The sequence below is a fragment of the Felis catus genome, chromosome A2 (genome assembly GCF_018350175.1).
Source record: "Felis catus isolate Fca126 chromosome A2, F.catus_Fca126_mat1.0, whole genome shotgun sequence".
NCBI classification, from domain to species: domain Eukaryota; kingdom Metazoa; phylum Chordata; class Mammalia; order Carnivora; family Felidae; genus Felis; species Felis catus.
The window spans coordinates 121,997,495-122,021,100 of NC_058369.1; the positions used below are offsets into that span (position 1 = coordinate 121,997,495).

The 23,606-nt window shown below is 45.7% G+C and overlaps 1 long non-coding RNA gene across 3 annotated transcripts in view; it reads right to left on the reverse strand.

Moving 5' to 3' along the window:
* Window positions 1-1,118: 1,118 nt before the first annotated feature.
* The window catches only part of LOC123383926, a 37,276-nt gene continuing 14,788 nt past the window's right edge, over window positions 1,119-23,606 (reverse strand). Inside the window, exons 2-5 of one of the 3 annotated variants that reach the window (XR_006594350.1) lie at window positions 6,784-7,014; window positions 4,687-4,847; window positions 3,549-3,662; window positions 1,119-1,178 (exon numbers count right to left, since the gene is read on the reverse strand). This is a non-coding gene — a long non-coding RNA (uncharacterized LOC123383926). Of the gene's footprint in view, window positions 1,179-3,548; window positions 3,663-4,209; window positions 4,848-6,783; window positions 7,015-23,606 lie in introns of all 3 variants that reach the window. The other 2 variants (XR_006594351.1, XR_006594349.1) reach the window with 2 other exon arrangements.

Sequence of the window (23,606 nt, forward strand, 5' to 3'; positions counted from 1 at the left end):
AATGGGAGAAACTGCTTGCTAATCATATACCTGATCAACATAGATAGTCATCAGAGAAATGTCAAATACAATGAGATATCACTTCATACCACTTGGATATTATAATCAAAAAAAGATAGGGGCGCCTGGGTGGCGCAGTCGGTTAAGCGTCCGACTTCAGCCAGGTCACGATCTCGCGGTCCGTGAGTTCGAGCCCCGCGTCAGGCTCTGGGCTGATGGCTCAGAGCCTGGAGCCTGTTTCCCATTCTGTGTCTCCCTCTCTCTCTGCCCCTCCCCCGTTCATGCTCTGTCTCTCTCTGTCCCAAAAATAAATAAACGTTGAAAAAAAAATTAAAAAAAGACAGTAATAGGTGTTGGGGAGGATATGCAGAAATCGGAACCCTCATGTATTGCAGATGGAAATGCGAATGGTGCAGCCACTTTGGAAAACAGTCTGGCAGTTCCTCAAAAAAGTTAAACACAGAGTTAACCACATGACCCAGCAATTCCACTCCTTGGCATCTTCCCAAGAGAAATGAGAACATATGTCCACACAAAAATTTGTATACAAATGTTCATAGCGTTGTTATTCATGACAGCCCCAATGTGGAAAGCACCCAAATGTGTAGCAACTGATGAATGAGTAAACAAAATGTGGTATATCCATACAATGGAATACCATTTGGTTATAAAAAGAAATAAAGTACTGATAGGTGTTACAGTATGAATGAAGCCTGAAAACATTGTTAAGTGAAAGAAGTCAGGCACGAAATACCACATATTATATGATTCCATTTATATGAAATGTCCAGAATAGGTAAATCTCTCTATAGAGAAAGTAACGGTTGCCTAGGACTTGGGGTGGCGGTGGGGGCACAGCTACTGGGGAAAAAAGGGACTGGCTGCAAATGAGTCTGGGTTTTCTCTTTGGGGTGATCAACACATTCAAAAACTGTCATAGCTGCACAATTCCGTGGCTATACTAAAACCTACGATATTTTATGCTTTAAATGGATGAATTTCATTATATGTGGATTACCTCTCAATAAAGCTGCTTAAAAAGATTTCCACAAATATGGGGCCCCTGGGTGACTCAGGTGGTTAAGCGTCCAACTCCTGATCTCTGGATCTCAGCTTAGGTCTTGATCTCGGGGTCATGAGTTCAAGCTCTGTGTTGGGCTCTAGGCTGGGTATGAAGCCTAATTAAAAAAAAAGATTTCCTGGCACAAAAACAGACACATAGACCAATGGAATAGAATAGAAACCCCAGAACTAGACCCACAAACGTATGGCCAACTCATCTTTGACAAAGCAGGAAAGAACATCCAATGGAAAAAAGACAGCCTCTTTAACAAATGGTGCTGGGAGAACTGGACAGCAACATGCAGAAGGTTGAAACTAGACCACTTTCTCACACCATTCACAAAAATAAACTCCAAATGGATAAAGGACCTAAATGTGAGACAGGAAACCATCAAAACCTTAGAGGAGAAAGCAGGAAAAGACCTCTCTGACCTCAGCCGTAGCAATCTCTTACTCGACACATCCCCAAAAGCAAGGGAATTAAAAGCAAAAGTGAATTACTGGGACCTTATGAAGATAAAAAGCTTCTGCACAGCAAAGGAAACAACCAACAAAACTAAAAGGCAACCAACGGAATGGGAAAAGATATTCGCAAATGACATATCGGACAAAGGGCTAGTATCCAAAATCTATAAAGAGCTCACCAAACTCCACACCCGAAAAACAAATAACCCAGTGAAGAAATGGGCAGAAAACATGAATAGACACTTCTCTAAAGAAGACATCCGGATGGCCAACAGGCACATGAAAAGATGTTCAGCGTCGCTCCTTATCAGGGAAATACAAATCAAAACCACACTCAGGTATCACCTCACGCCAGTCAGAGTGGCCAAAATGAACAAATCAGGAGACTCTAGATGCTGGAGAGGATGTGGAGAAACGGGAACCCTCTTGCACTGTTGGTGGGAATGCAAATTGGTGCAGCCGCTCTGGAAAGCAGTGTGGAGGTTCCTCAGAAAATTAAAAATAGACCTACCCTATGACCCAGCAATAGCACTGCTAGGAATTTATCCAAGGGATACAGGAGTACTGATGCATAGGGCCACTTGTACCCCAATGTTCACAGCAGCACTCTCAACAATAGCCAAATTATGGAAAGAGCCTAAATGTCCATCAATTGATGAATGGATAAAGAAATTGTGGTTTATATACACAATGGAATATTACGTGGCAATGAGAAAAAATGAAATATGGCCTTTTGTAGCAACGTGGATGGAACTGGAGAGTGTGATGCTAAGTGAAATAAGCCATACAGAGAAAGACAGATACCATATGGTTTCACTCTTATGTGGACCCTGAGAAATTAACAGGAACCCATGGGGTAGGGGAAGGAAAAAAAAAACAGGTTAGAGTGGGAGAGAGCCAAAGCATAAGAGACTCTTAAAAACTGAGAACAAACTGAGGGTTGATGGGGGGTGGGAGGGAGAGGGTGGGTGATGGGTATTGAGGAGGGCACCTTTTGGGATGAGCACTGGGTGTTGTATGGAAACCAATTTGTCAACAAATTTCATATAAAAAAAAATAGAAAAGAAAAAAAAATTAAAAAAAAGATTTCCACAAATACAAAAGAAATATAATTATTAACAAACTGCTTAAAAGAGAAAATATTTTCTTAGTACTTCCTTCCTTTGCAAGGAGAGGCAAGGCTTTTTTCACTTATAGACCCTCAGAGAACTGGCAAAGGTAAATATAGAGCATAAGACAAAGAACACAAAGGATTCTATCAATACTTGAAAAATACAATAAATCAGCACTGTTAGATATGACATAACAATTTTTTTTAATGTTTTATTTATTTTTGAGACAGAGAGAGACAGAGCATGAGCAGCGGAGGGTCAGAGAGAGAGGGAGACACAGAATCGGAAACAGGCTCCAGGCTCTGAGCTGTCAGCACAGAGCCCGACGTGGGGCTTGAACTCACGAACTGTGAGATCATGACCTGAGCTGAAGTCGGACGCTTAACCGACTGAGCCACCCAGGTGCCCCGACATAACAATTCTCAATGTTACAGTTGAGGGTGGCGAGTTCCTGATTAAATCATTGTATTGTGATCTCAAGGCATACATACCGGCTTCCCAAATAGTAGAAGCTTAAAGAAAAGCAGGAACAAAAAAAAAAGACAGAGACACTAAGCTCCCAGTCTTTGCCACTTAACAGAGATCAGATAATCAAGGCCTAACAACCACCTTTTTCTCCACCAATGGAAAAAAAAAAAAAAAGGCTGCTGTTGAGACAAAACTGTTCAGGAGCCGGTTTCAGCATGCAAGAGTAACAATTTTTTTTTTTAAGTTTATTTATTTTTGAAAGAGAGAGGGAAAGGGAGAGAGGGAGAGAGAATCCCAAGCAGGCTGTCAGCACAGAACCCGATGTGGGGCTCAAACCGACAAACCATGAGATCATGACTTGAGCCAAAATCAAAAGCCAACTGACTGAGCCACTCAGGTGCCCCGAGTCACAAATCTTAATGGCCACTGAAAGAGTCCCACCAGAGGGGCCGAGGGAAGACGATTCAGAATTCAAGGTGTCCAGAAGAGATGCCACATATAAGCTCCAATGAGGGAACTAAGGTGCGCTGATCTCGATGGAGAGTCCAGAAATAACTATCGAAGAACAATTTTGAGACATTTATCACGGCTGATATTTACTCATATATGCGGGAGACCAATCAAGCACAGACTGTGGTAGAATAAAGGCAGGGCAAGGATTATAAATGCAAACACCACACAGTGTGTGAAACAGTGAGACTTCCCTTTTGTCTTTTGGCAAGCTGACTTCTTGAAAACCACCAAGGAGAGTGGTTTGCCCCAGGGAAGCAGAAGGGACTTTCGGTGATTTACAGATTTTTGGAGAAACCTTGTGATTTTGTCTATGGAGTGTATATAGTGTGCTCTCCTCTGTGTAATGGCCCCTGGTGCCCTTCCTTGGGCATTTCCATCGTAACCCAGGACTAAACCTGTCAATTATAATTCCTTACTGCAAATCCAGTTGTCTAAGCTAAAAGCCTAGCACCCCCAATTCTTCTGTTTCACTCCCTCCTGACATATGAGGTTCCCAAGTCCCACTAACTCTGCTTTCTTAATACCTCTTAAGCCCATCCTCTCCCTCCCAACCCACGACCCCCACCATTTGTCTAGTTCAGGTCCTTACAATCTGTGGTCTCTTAAACCGGGCGTCCCCATCCATCTGCCACATCGATGCCAAAATTATGATACAACACAGACGTTTGACATTCCTGTGCTTAGCAGCCTGCGTAGACTCCATGTTGCGACTAGAATGAAATCCAAATGCCTTATAAAAATGGCAAACAAGGCTTTTCACAATCTGGTCCCGGTGGACAGTGGCAGCTGCCTGTCCACCAGCCCTCCTCCACCCACCTGCGCTCCCCTAGATGCCATCACCTGGGCTACTGTGCATTCTGTCACATTCCGTCTGCCTGGATGTTTTACTCCTTCTCTGCAGACCTCCTTTCATCCTTCAAAACTTAACCTCTTTGGTGAAGCCAGATTTGCCAGTCAAAGCAAGTTACTTCCTTATTTGTGTTCCCAAGGCACTTTGTACTTACTTCCATTCCTTTACTTTGTATGTAAATGTATGTATGCATTTACTCGGCCGCTTTTCTCATACCCTGAGGCCAGCAGGCAGTCACAGCCACAACTTTGTGTCCTCCAGCACCCATCTTCTGCTTTGTCAGGAAAGCTCTTCTCAGTAAGTACTGGGGAGAACGAACGTGTCACCCTTCACAGAGATGCAGATCAGCCAGTGTTGTTTCATTGCCAGTACCTGCCCTGCAGGTGATAAAAAAAAGTCTGTTGGAGGTTAAGAGAAGTCAGTATGAATACAATAAACTCTACAGCAATTTAAAAGCCATAGGAGAATCATAAACCAAAGGTATGGGCTCAGGTGGGGGAGAATGATTCTCAGAGACCATTTTAAAGATTTCTAGTTAAAACTGATGGTAGGAGAAGGGCAGCAAAGAAGCTGTTTACAAATGTGATGCTAGGACATGTTGACTGACATCATTTTCAAGGCAAACTCTACTTCTGAAATAAATACTCAGGGATATTGGGGATTTCATCAAAGGGCTGTGCTCTCGGGGAATTCCTTATCTTACACAGTGTAACTGGAGCGCTTCCTTCAGCCATCAAGATAACCCTCCTCTTAAATATTTGGAAAAGGGGTTCTCACTGTGACTACTGAGCGGGTCCATACTGCGGCAGTGGCTTCCCTGTTGTTATCTGCCTCTCCTCATTTTCAGCTTTGGTAGTGGCTGTTATGCCCAGAATTCGTGATCCCCAAATACCGCCAGGGAGCCGAGTCCGATGCAAAAGCAAAAGAGCCTTTATTCAAGTTAGCTCGAGCTCAATCCCCTACCTGCACCGACTCGGTGGTGAGATACTAGGGAGAGAGAGCGAGTTTCAAAAGGACAAAGGTTTTATTGGGGCCCAGGGGCAGTTGGTGAGGTAATGGCTATGGCCTCAGCCGATTGGCTGGGGAAGGGTCCTAGTCCTGTTAGGCAGGTTGGGGGGGGAGGTTACTCAAGTGGAGGAGGTGTGGTCAAGGTGAAGGGCACAGAACAAAGATGGAGTCAGCCGGCATAGGCCCGCCCTTTCAGTGGCCTCATCTGGAACTTCTGGACCATTGTCCCCCTTGATCTGACATTGCTATTGCCACACAGGCCTGAGCAGAGGGGGAGCAAAGAAAGCTGACCTTCCCTTGGATGCGCATCTTTTTAGACTCCTGCAATCCACCCTCTCTAGACTTTCAGGCTGAAACACTTCAAGGTTTGGTAGTGAGAGACTAACTACACAAATGGACAATGACCAGACCACATATACACACTGAACTCTAGCCTACACTCTGACGCAACCACGGGAGCCGATCTACTCTCTGTTAGAAGTGTAGGAAGTTGGACCTCCATCTCTACCCATCAGTCCAGGAAGTCAAGCAATAACTCGTGTAACAGTCAGACCCCAATGGTCAGCCCTTTATTAATAACTGACCATCTCCCTAACTCTTGCCCCTATTTTTTCCATAGAAAGGAAATATGCACTCCTCATCAACCCCGTACAATACCCCACTTCTAGTTGGCCAGCCTACAGTTTACACACGCCAACAGCCTCCAATCAGGGCAAGGCCACAGCCTTCCCTTCTTTCCATGGTGAAGCTTTTCCACTCCTCTGCCTGCTTCTGAGACTCTGCCAAAATGTGTGTTGGTGGCTGACTCCTTTGCTATAGCAAACCCTGAATAAATGATCTCATTTGGTTGATCTTTGTTGATTTTCACAGCAGAAAACGTTTCTTAAAACTGGATGCTAAATATGGTTCCTGGAGTCAAAAGGAGAAAATGTTAAATACTGTATAAGAGTCCTCTTGTGGGCATAATGAGTTCTTGCCTCACTTTGGGTTTCTTAAATTTAACCCTCCTCTTGGATTCTGTAGGCTGTACAGGGAAGCATACAGAGCCTGGGATCTGTACCACTACCCTGAACAGTGCAGTGGAACACAGTAAACCCCAGAAATCCCTTTCCTTGAGGGTGAGTTTTGTTTAGAATCCTGTCACCAAAGAGCTGCTACAGAGGAGCCCAATGGGCACTGCTCCCCATTTCCCAGACTGCGAGCTCTCTCCCCCAGGGCAAGGTGATGTCACCTTCTCCCTTTCCCCTGTGATTCTCCAGCTCCCCGGAGGGTGACTCTTGGACAGAAGCCCACAAAGCAGCTCACATGATAGACACTCCTCAGAGACAGCACAGTGGGGATCCATGTCAACGAAGAACATTCTCCTACAGCAGTATAAATGGAAATCACATCCTCTTCCTTCTACCTTACTCGGCAGAGAAGTTTTACTTCCACCGTTTTCTTCTTCCTCTGTGGGGCCCCGCCCCAGGTTGTCCCAACTGTAACGGAGTCCTTGCTGGCTTCCTTCTGGACAGCTGAGTCCCTCACTCCGGACACCTGCACTGACCACACGGAGAATTAGCAGGAGCTTGCCAAGTTTTTCTTTTCCAGTTAGTTCATGTTCTTAGGCCCAGTGGGGTCTTCCCACCAGGCCAGATTAAGAAGAAAGGAAGATGATAAGATTTGCTCTCCCAGTATCCACAGCAAGCCCCAGGGCTGGGGCAGGAGGAAGTCTGAGGGGGGACTTTTTCTTGTCAAATGTGTGTACAAAGGTATACTTTGAACTATTTTACTTAAATATTCCTGCTTTAGAAATGTTTTTAAACTGCGGTTAACGTACAAATAAAATTTACCATCCTAACCATTTTTAAGTGTACAGTTCAGTGATCTATTTTTTAATTTATTATCTTTTAATGTTTATTTATTATTTTCGAGAGACAGAGACAGAGCGCCAGTGGGGGAAGGGCAGAGAGAGAGGGAGACACAGAGTCCGAAGCAGGCTCCGGGCTCTGAGCTGTCAGCACAGAGCCTCATGTGGGGCTCAAACTCATGAACTGTGAGATCATGGCCTGAGCCAAAGTTGGACACTTAACCAACTGAGCCACCCAGGCGCCTCCAGTTCAGTGGTGTTCAACATGTTGTTGTGCGACTAACCTTCAGAACTCTTTTCGTCTTACAAAACTGAAACCCCAAGCCCGTTGAACAATTCCCCACTCTCTCCTCCCTCCAGCCTACTTTCTGTCCCTATGAATTTGGCTACCCTAAGTCCCTCGTGTAATTGTGGAGTCGTATAGCATGTGTCCTTTTGTGGTTGGCTTTTTTCACTTAGCATGGTTTCCTCAAGGTTCATCCATGTTGTAGCATGTGTCAATTTCCTTCCTTTTTAAGGCTGAGCAGTATTCTATCAATGTACACATCACATTCTGCTTATCCATTCACCTGTCAGCGGACGCTTAGGTTGTTTCCACCTTTTGGTTACTGTGAATAATGCTGCTCTGAAATACAGATGTTGCTTTTCTCTATTCCCTTGTTAGTGGCTCTGGTCTAGCCGGAGATGCTGACAAAACCAGAGTAGGGTTACTAGTGTGAAATTAATCGACGCTAAGGAATTAAATGGAATTATTTTACTCTGAATTATTCCAAATTAATTATTCTGACATTCACTTTGAGAGGAAGGTCTGAAGACAGCAGATCCCCAAGTTTATGCTAAAACAACAGATTTTGATAGAAAACAGGACAGAACTTCTTGGCTCGGGCTGTCCTGGGGAACATCGAAAAAGTACCCAGTCCTACACCCTTCAGAGTCTGAAATAATTGATCTGGGCCTGCTGGAGTCACCTGCAAGCTTTTAGTTTAGTTTAATTTTTTTTTTTTTTTAAGTAGGCTTCATGCCCAGCACGGGGCTTGCAGCCATGACCCCTGAGATCAAGACCTGAGCTGAGATCAAGAGTCAGACACTGAACTGACTGAGCCACACAGGCACCTCTCACTTGAGAATTTTTAAAGAGGAGCAATGCCAATAGCACCAAGCTTCACCCGAGACCCATTAAATTAGAACTTCTAGGGGTGAGGCCCAGACACTGATGTATTTCAAAGGTTCCCCAGGTGAGTTTATTGCTAGCTGGGACTCTGAACCATCGGCATAGCTCACAACTCCACCCCCAGAGGGACTAAAGATGGGTCACCTGAACTGGAGAGGAGTAGGGAGATGGCTGGGGCATAAGCCTACATAAAGGGGGTCACCTTGATGGGGTCCAGGTGGAGGGAAGCCATACCCTGAACCTGTTCACACTTTTTTTTTTAATTTTTTTAAACGTTTATTTATTTTTGAGACAGAGAGAGACAGAGCATGAATGGGGGAGGGTCAGAGAGAGGGAGACACAGAATCTGAAACAGGCTCCAGGCTCTGAGCTGTCAGCACATAGCCCGATGCGGGGCTCGAACTCACGGAGTGCGAGATCATGACCTGAGCCGAAGTCGGCCGCTTAACCGACTGAGCCACCCAGGCGCCCCTGTTCACACTTCTATAAATGGTCCTTTCGTTAAATTCTCCTCAGTTACCTTGTTTGAGTGAGTCACTTTCCTGCCAGATCCTGACCTACGTAGCTGTCCTCACCTAGATAAGGTTGCTAGGTTAAGCACCTGGTTGCAGAAATCAGAGATGTTTGGTTTGCCCCGAGCAGATGCCATAAGGCTACATCAGAACAAGACCTTTTTTGAGACTGGCTTATTTCACTTGGCATGATGTCCTTAAGGCTCATTCTCATTATAGCAAGTGACGGGACTTTCTTTTTTTTTTAAGGCTGAATAATATTCCACTGTATTCAAATTTTTTAAATGTGAAATTTAAATTCAATGAAATGAAAAAAAATCTTAAGTGCATATCCACTAAGTTTTGACAAATGTATCACCCCCAAGTCACCCCCAAATGTTGATTCTTTCCCAGAAAATCCCCACCCTCACCCCTTTCTCCCAAGGGCAACCATTCTTCTGATTTTCTGGTGTAGATTAAATTTGCTTTTTTCTAGGACTTCATTTAAACCCAATAATCCTTAAGTGGTTTTTTTTTTTTTTTCATTAGATGTATGGGAGTTTGGAAAGCAAAAAAATGAAAAATGCTAAATGAGAAGTGTCTGCTAATTGCTTATCAATCAGAAATTCAGTTGGAAAGGAAAGACACAGGGGCTCCTAATTTTAGATTTAATTTAAATCAACAGGAAATCTTAGTAGGTCATCCAGGTTCATTTTAAACACAACTTTCTGGCAAAATCCTCTTTAAGGATATTAGTTACCTTTTCACATATCAATTCAATGATTCACAGGATTATACAGAGACAGTAATTTTCAAACTGAGCTCCTTGGAGCCCCTAGGGCTTTCAAATTTAAATCAAATGGTTGGAGTGGCCCAAGGGAATCTTCAGAAACCTAGGAGGGGGTTTAAAGCTAAAAAAGTTTGAAAGCCATTCTCCTAAATCACTGAATTTTAATAATGCAAAAGAGCTTAAACATTATACCATCAAATGCTTTTACTACTCAGATAAGGAAAATAAGAAGCTGGGCCATTAAGTACCCAAAGCCACCAAGCTTTTATGGGCAGAGCCAAACTCAAGGGGGCCCCCTTATTATTGCCCAGGGCCTTTTTACACAGACTCTAGTTAGCTTTAGCTTGGTCTGCAGGTCTATAGGAGAGAAGGATGAAAGTCCCCCTGATCAGCATCATCACTTATTTATTTAAAGCTAATAATTTTCATAATAATTCCTAACGGTAACATTTTCAGACAAATCCCATTTTGCTGACTATTCCAGGGGGTATGTAGACTCCTAGAAGTCTGGCCCTGAACTGGAGATTAAGTGCTCGTGTTCAATGGCATATATCTAGCCCCATAAACATCCTGCACAGGACTCTTCATCTGTCTTTTTTTAAGTAGGCTTCGCCCAGTGCGGAGCCTGATACGGAGCTTGAACTCAACGACCCCAAGATCATGACCTTAGCGGAGATCAAGAGTCTGATGCTCAACCTACTGAGTCACCCAGGCTCCCCTTCATCTGTCTTTGCCAGAGGATCAAGATAGCCAAAACTTTTTGGGTTTGGACATACATCTCTTTATTTCAAACTTATTTTGTCTAGTGAACAGAGATGTACAACAATGATCATAACCTTCCAAGTTATGCTAGAAAAGGGAATAAAAGGACAAGTGAGTCAGGTAGTCAATACAAATGGGTGCTTGGGCAGGAGGGTGTTTTGCTGCCTTTAGTACCGCAATGATTGACAGCCTCTCATCCTAGGCAGAGTGAAACAGACAAACCCAACAGATGGCACTTGTTTTGTTTTTTTTTAATTTTAAACGTTTTATTTTTATGTTTTTATTTTGGAGTAAGAGAGAGGGAGAGAGCGAGCAGGGGAGAGGGGCAGAGGGAGAGAGAAAGAATGCTATGCAGGCTCCATGCTCAGCACAGAGCCTGACTCAGGGCTCAATCCCATGGCGCTGGGATCACAATCTGAGCTGAAATCAAGAGTTGCATGCTCCACTGACCCAGCCACCCAGGAGCCCCTGTTTTTTTGTTTTACCAAACATGGGGCTCAAATTCACACCCTAGATCAAGAGTCACATGCTCTACCTACCAAATGAGCCAGCCAGGCATCCCTACATGGCATTTTTTGATCATTTACTCTGTGCCCTGTTCATTAGATACCAAACAACCCCTGAAAATGACCTAGGAGATCTACTAAGTATTTAAGGTGTGTGAACATCAGAAGTAATTTCATTATAATAAAGTAAGAAAAAACCATTTTTTTATGATTATAGGAAAATATACATAATCTGAATTTCTTCAAGCCTTATCAGGATACGGGGAGAGTTGAGGGTGACATCGGCAGTTATAACTCTTGTCCCTACCCGCTAATGCAGAACTCCAACATGTAAATTTCTTTCCAAATATTTCTTTTGCCAGGGAGGGAGTGTTTCAGAGCCCGTCTTATGTTCTGTACAACCAATTCCACCAGGTGGCAGCATTTCATTTGCAGACACAGCCATTTCGATTCATGGCGCTCTCCTCCCAGAGTGTGACAAAGAATTCTTTTCTGCTCCTTACATTATTACTAAAGAGTTCCCAAAGAGACTTTGTTTTGCTTTATTTTCATTTTTAGAGAGTACAGCTAGTTCAGCCCTTGTCTCTTCATAGGAACTGGGCATTAGTCCCCTGAAAGTTCCATCTGAGTTGCAGCCATGGGGCTGTATTCAGAATTGCCTTGCCCCTCTGATGACAAACGCTTGACTGGTGCATCCATCTGGTCCCTGGGCTGCTTGAGAGCTTGAGAATAAGACAAGTGAGTCTTGGATTATTTCTACTTCTGCCAATTCCTAGCCATGAAAATTTGAGCAGATTAACTTCAAAACCTGTTTCCTCATTAGTAAAATGATGGTACCCACTTCATAGGGCCAATGATGAAATGAGATTCCAACATATGGAATGCATTTAATCAATGTCAGTGATTATAAGCACACATAGCTACAAAAACATTAACTGATTATTGCTGCTGGCAGCATCACAGAAAAATTTTAATTTCTTCTTTGTTTTCCCAATTCTCTTTAATAAGCATGCATTGTTTTTATAATCAGGGGGAAAAAGGCAATTTAAATATAATAGATTGTTGATCCCAGTTCCTGATGATTCCTGCAGAAACATTCAAATACTTTTACTGCTCGATGAGCTCTGGAGGGCTGGGCGTAGGTCTTACCTATTTTAGTACCATTAGCATGAAATACGTCATTTGGCACCCAGTAGGTAGTCGATACTCATTTCCCGAACCAAAAACCTCAGTGGTAATTGCTTCAGGTTTTAATTTCTCTGTGTAATCAAATAGCTTTTTCTTTTCCATGAATTCCTTTTTCTTACGTAGGTCCAATTTCTAAACCTTTTATCAATTTAATTGAATCTTCCCCAAATTGAGTCCCCTTCAAATTCTCCCCATCAGAATTCCTCTTAGATTGTGAAGTTGGCTTTAGGCAGGTTTTCAGAAAGCATTTCACCTGACCTCCACACGACTCATGCCAATAGGGGATATGGATGGGACTGAGTTGAGGTAGAATCTTTTTAGCAGCGAAATGAAGATGGACCCCGGTAACATAGATTACATAAAGATTGTAAAAGGAAACAGACATTTCCAAAGAGGTGTCATATTTTAAGTTGAAACCCATAGTGAAGAGAGTGGTTGGTTGGTTTTTTACCGATGGTAAAGGGGACAGGGTTATTGATGATTAAGTCTGCCTGTTGCTATTCCCTTGGTTCCTTTGATCTTAAATGAATAAATGAAATGGTCAGGAGGATCTCTAGGGAGGACAGGCTCAAGCAGGATACTGCGCTGGTGTTTCTTCTATAAAAGCAAAAGCAAAAAATACATTAATCCTTGGCAGCTGATCTATTTTAGTTCTTTTCTCACATTATCGATACACATAAAACTCTCTGTCCGGGAATTTGAATCTGAAGGGAAGTCCAAAGTTGATTACAGCTGAGCCACCTGAGGCAGGGCCCCTGACAGGCATGGGAACTCCAGAGGGCCCCATCTATACAGAAGCTGATATTTAATTCCTCCTTTGATCTTTCAATCTTTAATAGATTCTTCTTTGATTAAGATGTCCAGACATTTAGACTCCTAACTGGGTCTTAAAAGGTTCTAGGCCAAGCTTGGGTCCAGAGCCAGGAGGTGGCCAGGGGGGCAAGATGTGGGGAAGGTGGTCCTACCGTTGATGGTGGCACTGGGCACAGAAGGTGGAAGTAGGTGGAAGGAGAATGGAAAGCTGGCTGCTTGCACACATTGTTTGGGCTGGCTTCTGTCCTCTGTAACCTAAGGTTTCAGTTGACGTGATGCCAAAGCAGGGCTGTGTTCCTCTTGGCCCCTGCTCCTGGCAGGAGTGGGGAGAAGCTCTTGCCCTTTCTGTCATGCTGTGGTCTCTGATGTGAGCGTCAGGGCCCGAAGAAGAGCTCTGTCTTCTCCAAACTGCTCAAACCTGGTCCTTGTGAGGCTGACTGCAGACACTGTCTTTCTACCTTCTCTCTGCCCCCAGGCACTGGGACATAAGCTTCCAATCTCATCATTCAGGCAACAAATGAATAAATAAATGAAAATCAAATCATGTAAGTCTCCTTGGCAGAGGCCAGGAGAAAGAAATTGGACGTAGGTCCAATTTCTTACATGGGTTGTCACACTTGCCCAGATTTGCCTAAGCTGAGAAGTGAAGGTTGATCAGGCTCACGTGTAAACCCTGGGTCATCAGGAAAATTCCGGCCAACAGGGAACATTGTTTTGAAGCCTCCCACATGACACTCCCAAAAAGAGTTGGTCCAGGAAAAACTCCACCTGTTCAAAGATGAATCATCAAAGAGGAAAAGGCAAAGGATCTCTCCATGCATAGGAAAGGGACAGGAAAAGCAAGTGGCAGATGTGGAACCCTTACCAGGAAAATGCTGCCATAGAGCAGACAAAAGCTATAACCAGTTGTCAGGCGTTTAGAAAACTTAATGAAGGGACTGCCTCTAAGAAGAAAGAGTGCAGGGATAAGATGGTAAGACATCAGGGGGCAAAACAGGAGCTCAGGAAAAAAGTGGAAAAAGAAAATAAAGGAAAACAGAAAAGAGTCCAAGGGAGAAAACAAACAAACAAACCACAAACCCAACACTACTGAAAATATTAAGGACACAGGAGGCAGGAATGACAAAAACTCAGCAAAATAAAATAGAAGTAAAAGAGTTTAAAAGAATTAGACAGGCCAAGAAGTCCAGTGACTATAAATTTATTGAGCACCTGTGATGTGCCAGGCACTGTTGTAGGCACTAGGACTTACAGCAGCTCCATAGCCAACATGCACCCTATGGCCCTGGAAACAAAACTGCATTTTTCTTCAGCTTCCCATACCACCTACAGTGGACGATGCAAAGGCCACCGAAGAAAGGGCCCCTTGTCAAGGTCTATCATGGACTTGACATGTTCTCCACCTGCAGGCAAGTGGCATTATCCAGCAGTGGAATCGTCTCCTCCAAACTTAACCTATAAGACATCTACGTTTATCTCTGTCACCTCCTCCTTAGCTGGGTTACTGTTATGGGCTGAATTGTGTACCCCACCCCCCAACTCATAGGTTGAAACCCTAACCGCCAAGTGACTGCATTAGGGGATAGGCCTTTAGGGGTAATTAAGGTTAAATGAGGTCATTTGTGTGGGGCCCTGATCCAACAGAACTGGTATCCTTAAAAGAAGAGGAAGAGACTCTAGGCCATGGATAATACCAAAGGCTGTGTGAGCACATGGTGAGAGGGTGGTCCCCTCTAAGCCAGGAAGAGGGCTCTTATCAGAGCATGAATTTGCCAGCATCTTGATCGTGGGCTTCTAGCCTCCAGAAGGGTGAGGAAGTGAATGTCTATTGGCATTTACTTGACCCAGGGTTTATACGTTTAAGGCACTCGGCCTGTGGTATTTTGTTATGTTGGCTCTAGGTGACTAACACAGTCAATGAATGTGCCATGCCTAGCATGGGGTCATCTCTCCTTGGTGCTTCCTGAGTAATGATCAGGACAAAAGGGATGACGAGCTATATAAGCCTATTTTGAAAATTCGGGATTTACCCCGACCATTCCTGGCCATGATGCTCTTTTCTTTCTCCTACAAGCAAAAAAGTGACCCAAACATGGGCCTAAAATGGTTTGTGCCGATTTTGTGCTGGTAGAGAGAGAGCAATAACTCCAGCATCTCTGGAGGACAGGGGAGAGACAAACCCTGGAGGTGCTGAACTGTGAGGGCAAGTGTACAATTATTGCATTCCTTGTCCATTGAAGCTCAGTGCAGTCATGGTCTGCTGGCTTGGGTGACAGCTATTTCTACAACTTTCCCTTCTATGGGGTTTGTCATCCTTTCCTACATACTATGGAAATAAGAAAACTCATGAGCTCATGGCCATTTCTGAAGTACGCCTCTGTGCCTGATGCTCCAATAGTACCCCCAAACGTGCCTCCGAACATCCCCTCACACCGTTCAAACACCCGACCGGTTCAACCTTGTTTCTACCACCTGACTGATACAATTTCACCTGCTTCTCCCGGTGCCCAAGTGGTCTTGGGTGAGGCTATGTATGGCAATCGGAGATCTGTTCATGTTCCCTAAGCAAACTGACATAACGGTGATCCAAATCCAAGTCAACAACAAAGCCCAAACTCGAGTGACCCGTGCCCCTTTAAACTGTACCTTTGTGTGTGAGGGAGAAAGGACACAGAATGTCTCTCCAGCGAGTTCTGAATCTCAGTGGTGGGAAGGCCTTTCCCAGGTTGGTTTCTTCCGTGGGTATTCTGTTTCAGTGCTAGGGTTAGTGTCAGCTACTAAATCCACTATGCCTGTATACTTTTTAAAATTGGGGTAAAATCTACATAAATAAAATTTATCTTTTAAACCATTTTTAAGTGTATAATTCAGTGGCATTAAGTACACTCACAATGTTGGATAACCATCACCACTATCTACTTCTAGAACTTCTCTATCATCCCAAACTGAAACTCCATGCCCATTAAACAGTAAGTCCCCATTCCCTGTCCCCAGCTCCGGGTAACCTCTATTCTATTTTCTGTCTCCATGAACTTGCCCTTCCCAAGTACCTCATGTAAGTGAGGGCTACAGTATTTGTCCCTTTGTATCTTTCTTATTTCACTTAGCATACTGTTTTCAAAGTTCATCCATGTCACGGCATTTCAGAATTTCCTTCCTTTTATGGTGGAATAACATTCTGCAGTATGTCTATACCACATTTTGTTCATCCATTCATTTGTTCCTGTATTTTGGGGGGCTTTCTTTATCCTTGTGTGGTTAAGCCTCTGTTATCATTAATAATCATTTATATTCAACTCTATCAACACCGTGTAGTTTCTGTCTCCTGGCTGGAGCCCTAACTGCCTTTGAAAGCTGCCTTTCTCTCTACGGGGCGCCTGGGTGGCGCAGTCGGTTAAGCGTCCGACTTCAGCCAGGTCACGATCTCGCGGTCCGTGAGTTCGAGCCCCGCGTCGGGCTCTGGGCTGATGGCTCAGAGCCTGGAGCCTGTTTCCGATTCTGTGTCTCCCTCTCTCTCTGCCCCTCCCCCGTTCATGCTCTGTCTCTCTCTGTCCCAAAAATAAATAAACGTTGAAAAAAAAAAAAGAAAGCTGCCTTTCTCTCATTCCATGTGACTTTGATGGGGCCAAGCACTGAACCTCATTTCCCTCATCATAAGCCATACTGCCATACTATTATACTGATAATACTATCATTATAGTGATGGGTCCTAGGGCAGGCAAGTGATGCAACCAATGCCAATCAGAGTCATTCTCCAGCATCAATAGATGGAATGGGGGAAATGCCTTTCCATGGGGTTTGCCACACTGGGGTTCTTGCAGACACATTGCAGACACGTATAAAAAGCTAATCTTGTGGTAGGAGAAACTGAGACCAACATGCAAAAAGAAAGAGAGATGGAAAGGAGAGATTTCTAAAATATCCAGAGGTAGCGTAACCTGAGAAGGTCAGAATTTAAGGAAGTGAGGGAAGAAATAAGAAGAGTGAGAAAGGGCAGCCAGAACCGCAGAAGAAACATCAGGAGAAGGTGGTGTCATGCTTTCGTGATCATTGTGATATCAAGAGGATTGCTTTTCATTTTTTCAATGCTTTATTCATTTTCTGAGAGAGAGAGAGAGAGAGAGAGAGAGAGGCAGAGAGAGAGTGAGAGGCAGAGAGAGAGGCAGAGAGAGAGAGAGAGAGAGAGAGAGAGAGAGAGAGAATACGAAGCAGGCTCCACGGCCAGGAGCCTGATGTGGGGCTCAAACTCAGGAACCGTGAGATCATGACCTGAGCTATAGTCAGACATTTAACTGACTGAGCCACCCAGGCGCCCCAAGAGAGGATTGTTTTTAAGTTAATATTTATTTTTGAGAGAGACAGAGAGAGTAGGGGAGGGGCAGAGAAACAGAGAGAATCCCAAGCAGGCTCTGTGCTGTCAGCATGGAGCCTGATGCGGGCTTGGAACTCACGAACTGTGAGATCATGACCTGAACCCAAATCAAGAGTTGGATGCTTAACCGACTGAGCCACCCAGGTGCCCCAAGAGAGGCTTTTTCTTTTTAAAGTTTATTTATTTATTTGGGGGAGGGGGACAGCGGGGGAGGGATAGAGCGAGGGGGACAGAGGATCCAAGTGGGCTCTGTGCTCACAGGAGTTGTTGGGCTCAAACTCATGAACCGTGAGATCATTATCTGAGCCGAAGTCGGACACCTAACCAACTGAGCCACCCAGGTACAGCCCAAGAGAGGAGATCTTAAAAGAAGGGAGGAGGTAGGAAGATAATGGGCTGGAAAATGGCCCTGGATTGGGCACTGGATTGTGGCTGACCGGAGTGAGAGCGATGGCAGCAGAGTGCTCTGCTTTAGCACCTGTGCGCCTCTCCTGGTCCGTCTCCCGCACCCTCAAGAGCCCTGGGCTCAGGCCATGCTTGCCGTTCCTCAAAGGTGCCACAGCTGGCAAGCTGCCCCAGCTCATGCTCTTGAACAACTCTGACTTGACTCTGCAAAACTCAAGGCAAGCTCAGCTCTTCAGAGAAGCCCAGCAGGTCAGTTCCTGGATCCCAGGGAGGAGCAGCCACTCCCGTAGCACTTGCTGTGTCCTTTCCTCGCATTACTTTAGTAGCTGCTGGCTGTGCACATCTGTCTCCCTGCCAGCCTGTGGAGCCCCTTTCAAGCAGGGGCTTCGGTTTATGCATCTTTGCATTCCAACCTCTCAGCCCAGGGCCTGGCCTTGAAAGGAGCTTACCGCACGATAATAAGGGATCAGTGCCTGCAGGGATGCACTTGCCAATTCTCCTGCTACAGGGCAACGGAATCTGGTTGCCATGGTGCTGAGAGAGTGATTCCTCCACCTGCTGTTTTCAGGAGGAACAAATCACAGTGAGCTGAATGCATGTTGGCATCTGGCCAGCAGGACGGATGCTGGGCCAACCCTGACATGGCAGAGACACCTTTCCAGCAAAACAGACCTTTTCACCCTTTTCTTCCAGGCAGCTAAGGCTGTTGAGTAACATCAGGGTTTCCTTGCTTCTGTCGCTGGGAGATTTAAAGGGCTCCTCTTTTGCCAGTATCCTCCTCTGCTCTCATGCTAGTTTTCTCTCCTCCTCTCCTGCCTCCCAACGCTGTACTTTCTATCTCCTTGTCTGAAGCTAAGACAGGTTCCCAAACTAAAGCCTGTTGGCCAAATGCTCAGAGGACCTCAGTCTTTTTCTAAAGGCCTTTAATGGATTGGGTGAGCTGTACCCACATTATGGAGGTTTGCTTTACTGATCTACTGACTGCAATGTTAATCTCATCCAAAAACTCCCTTTACAGCAACATCCAGATGTGTTTGACCAAGTATCTGAATACTGTGGCCTAGCCAAGGTGACACATAAAATGAGCCCATCAGAGTGTATTGTAATGCCCGAAGTTCCGAAACCTCCCACAAAAGTCCACCAGAGTTGTAAGTCAAAGCCAAGCGGCAAGGGTCGTTTATTGCAGGTTCGAACCTGGTCCTCTGCGCACTCGTCGCCGGTGACGCAAGAGGCCACGATCAGGGTGGGTACAGCGTTTTTATAGACAGAGACAAATAGCACAGGGGAGGTTTCAAATTATGAGGGGCCTGATTAGTTGATTTTAAAGTAAGGACATTTGTTGTTCTCTGATTGGGCGTCCTTTGTCTGTCCTTTGGCGGGAAGGCTTTGTCCATTACTTGTGGCGAGAGGAAAAAGGGGGAAGGGGGTAGGGTAGGTGAGGAATGTGCTAAGCAAGCAGGTTTACAGAAGCGAGAAATGCCGGTTAGTTTATGTACAATCACTCATTCCATTACATATCAGACTACATTTAGGAAGGTTTACAACCCATTCTACTACACAGCGGGTTACATTCAGGAAAGGCCTCACAATGCTCGTAGCAAACAGCAAGCAAAACAGACTTCTCAGCAATTGTATTTCTTATCAAAGATCCATAATAAGCAGAAAAGAGAACCTAGCTTTAAACTAAGGCAGGGCTGTCATTTGGATTGTTCCTTTCAGTATGACCCAGTTCTTGTCAATGAGATGTCACAAGTTGTTGCGTGTGGCTTCTGGAAGGGCTCCTAAGGAGAGAGACAGCTGTGCTGGCCCACGTCTTGGTCCCTCTTCCTTATCCTTTCTGCCTAAGAGGTGGGCCTAATGCTGGACACTTCATCAACCGTCAGAGAAGTCAGCTGCAACATCTTCAAGCCTTGAGCCTGCCCTGGGCTTCTCATCTTTGTGCTTCTTTTTAGATGGCAGAAAAATAGAGTGCTGTTGTGCAGTTCTACATCTGTTTTTTCACGTCTCTGTGAATTGCAGTTAAATGCAACTCCTAATACACCAGCCTCTGCTTCTTGGCCATTCAAAGCTGTTTCATTTCTGAGCCTGCCCTCGAGGCCCCTGCTGACCCTGTGAGCCATCTTGCTGTCCCTTAATACATGTTTTATCATTTGGGCTAGCCTGAATGGGATCTTATTTATAACCAAGAACCCTCCCCAGTGTAAGGCATATGCTAGGTGGGAGGGACTGAGGAAATTAGGGGTGTGAGGCCAAAGGCAAATGACTACTCTTCTTGAAAAGTTAGTAAGGCTGGATCACAGAGCGCGTGTGGAGTGAGGGTGGGAGGCAGGCCTTGGTGAGACTGGACTTTATCATGAAAACAGGGGGGTTGGTGGGTAGGCTTTGTGTAGGTCACATGATCACACTTTCAAATCAGGAATCTCACTGTAAGTGTAGCAAGGAGAAAAGATTGCTGGGAGTTAGTATGGAGACAGGGGAACTTGGTGTAGGGATCCAGATAAGAGATGATGGGGCAGTGGAGGAAGAAGAAACAGACTTTAGAAAGACTGAGAGATAAATAAAAGGCAAGAACTGTATTTGACAAGTAACGGGGAGAAAGAGGTCAAGTTCAGAAGCAAGAATTCTGGCTTGAGCGCCTGGATGGACACCATCCTTTCCTCTGGCAGGCAGTTTATCATCCTCGCACCATAACCCCATACCTGTAGAAGTGTTGGTGGACACAGAACCTGTCATCTCTCATCCCCCTCCTGAAATCATAATAGCTACAGTCTTTCAGGTGGTCTTAGGCTGCATCATCAAAGGTACTGAGTTCAGAACCAGGGAGGTGATGCTCTTGTCCCCTTGACTCTGGTTAGAACATACACCAGGTAGATCATGTCTAATCTTAGTCCCTAAACTACAAGGTGGAGTTTAACAACTAGAACTGCCTAGGTAAGAGGGTCATCAGGAAACCACACCAATGAGGAAGTCCTAAGGGATCTGGGACTGGACCATTTTTAAGGGTATAATGCTCCTGTGTGCAAAAGTTTAAAGGCAGAGGGTACAGAGTGCTCCTTGTGGCCCTAGAGTACACAACAAGAACTGATGGACTGAAGCTATAGGGAGGCATATTTTTGTCCAACATAAAGAACCTTCTCTGGATCAGGGTTGCCCTGTGTCGATAGGAAGCCCAGGGAGGGAAGGAACAGCCCATCTGAGAGGTACGTGGGAGGAGGCTGAGGGGTTCTTCCTCCCAATCCACCCCAAGGAAAGATGGAGTAGGGACCACAGCTCAAGTAGCCACAGGAGTCAGGTGAGGCATTAGTGGGAGCAGTCCAGCTAACGGTGCACAAACTCGAAATTAAAACCAACAGCAGCAACAAATGGTGTGCAGTCCAACAAATCCTGCTGCAGACGTGGGGTGGGGTCAGTGCACAACTTCTGCCATGGAAGGTGGGGAGCGGAGTGTGCTGGTTGGCCGGGGCTGGTCTAACAAAGTACCCCAAACTGGGTGACTTAACAGAAATTTATTGTCTCACAAGTGTTCGCAGGGCCGAGCTCCTTCTGAAACTTCTAGGGGAGATTCTTCCGGCTTCTGGCGGCTCTCGGTGTTACCCGGCTGCTGGCAGCATGATTCCCATCTCTGCTTCCATCCTCACGTGGCCATCTCCCCTCTGTGTCTGTGTCCAGGTTTCCCTCATTTTATGAGGACACCAGTCATGTTGGATTAAGGGTCCACTCTCCTCCTATACGAACTCAACTGATTCTATCTGCACGGACCCCAGTCCAAATAAGGGCACATCGTGAGGTGGCCTGATCTTTTGCAGGGGCACAATTCGAACCACACCCCCAAGTCTGAAGTCCCATTCACCTGGAGGCTTGTCAATCCAGGAGTCACACGTAGCTTGGGTGAGCCTTTTGTCTGTTTATGCCTGTCTTGTCTTTCTAGCTTAGGGAAGGAAGCTTCTTCCTTCCCATCAAACTGGCAAAGCCAGAGCCCCACGAATGTTCAGTGACTGACCCACCCTCTCTCTGCAGGAGAGGCATAGCGGATGCCTCTCACGGCATAGCTGGATGACTTCTCATGGGGCTGAGAAGGGCTTGGAGAGCTTCCGTGTGCTCACAGTCTTGGGGCAGGGTCTCTAGTGGTCTCAGCTCCGGTGCAGAGGCTACTTTCTGCTCTGACAACCTCGGAAGGCCAAGCCTGCATGTGCCTGACACAGCCCGCTCTCTGCCTAGGTGCTGGTTTGTGGGGAACTGCTCCCCTCTGCTGGACAGAGGGAAACCTGCTCTCCTTCCGTTTCTCAGGATTTGTTCCCCTAAGTCACAAGTTCATAAATCCATAGTAAGAATGGGAAGGGGCCAGAGGTCAGCAGGGCCAGTCTCCTTCACCGTTCAGAGAGGGAGACCGAGGCCAGAAAGGGGAAAGGCCTTGTTGAAGGCCACAGAGAGAGTTAGAGGAGGGGCTGGGATTAGACATGAACCCCCTCCCTCCACACCCCAGTCTGGGAAGCATCCCTGAGGATCCTAGCGGCATGGGCTGGAAGAAAACCAAGGGGCTCTTGGGAATCCTGCACATACATTAGACTGGAGGACAAATGGTAGAAGAAGGCAAAAGAGAAGGAGGGGGTAGTTCACCTCAAGTAGGGGCATCAGAAAGCTGGAGAGATACTGGCCCAAGGAAGTGTACCAGGACCATCAGTCCATCAGTCCACTTACTCCAGATAATTCCCCATCATCAGCCTGTGTGAGTGATCTGAGCACAGCCTAACTCCATACTCCTAAAAAGTCACGTATCCACACAACTTCTGTCAATCAAATGCTCTTTTACTCTCTCCCTCCTTCTCCTGTGTCCCGATATCCTTTCCATCTTTCTCATACCTGGCCCACCTAGAACTTGCTATTGCAAGCTTACCGCGCTCATAAGTACACCAGAAGGTATCACCACTCAAATGCAACAGAAATTTACATTTTGCTCATGTCAACAGTTCAAAGAGCTTATCAGAAAAAGGTGGAGCAACAGGCTCTGTTCACACAGTCACTCAGGGACCAGGCTCTGCCATAACGCATGGACATCAACAGCCAGCCAGCAGAAAGGGAAGGGCACAGAGGATGGCACACGGGAGTTCGAGGCTGGGCTGGGAAGTAGTGTGCAGCAAATTCAATTACGTTCCATCGGCTGGAACTCAAAGGATCCAGAAGGGACGAGACAAAACTAAACCTAAAGCTGGGTTAAATGTTGATCGGATGGGAGGTGCAGCACCATGAGAACATGCCTCAAAGAGCTCCTACACCACGCCCAGGACCCCAGCTGCTGCCCCTTGAAATTCATGACAGCGCTGGTGCTGAGGCACGCCTCCTGCAGGCTGCTCCCTGCCACTGAATGAGTGTAGTCCACACACTATGGCAGATGGTTCCTCTGAGTACTGGGGACTCTTGTGTTGTCAGCTTTGGTTCCAGAACTCCCCAATGGCTTTACTGAACCTTCCTGAGACTATGTGGCAGGCTAGGAGGCTTCACCCAGCTGTTGCTTGCTCTCCTTCACTCGGTGGTCAGACTTGCATCGTGGGCTGGTGGTTCTCCTGGCCTCCCTGCTTCTTCTCAACTTCCTTTCACATAGGTGTTTCTCCTAATAATAAACTTGCACACATAGTCCTGACTGGTGTCTCCATCTTGGAGGACCCAGTCTAACACAGGAGCCAACTCCCTGGTATTAACTACTCCAATTCCATTGGGGTCATTTAGTGCAGGTGGTGAAGACAGACAAGACTTGCTGAACAAATGATGCTCTGGGTACACCTA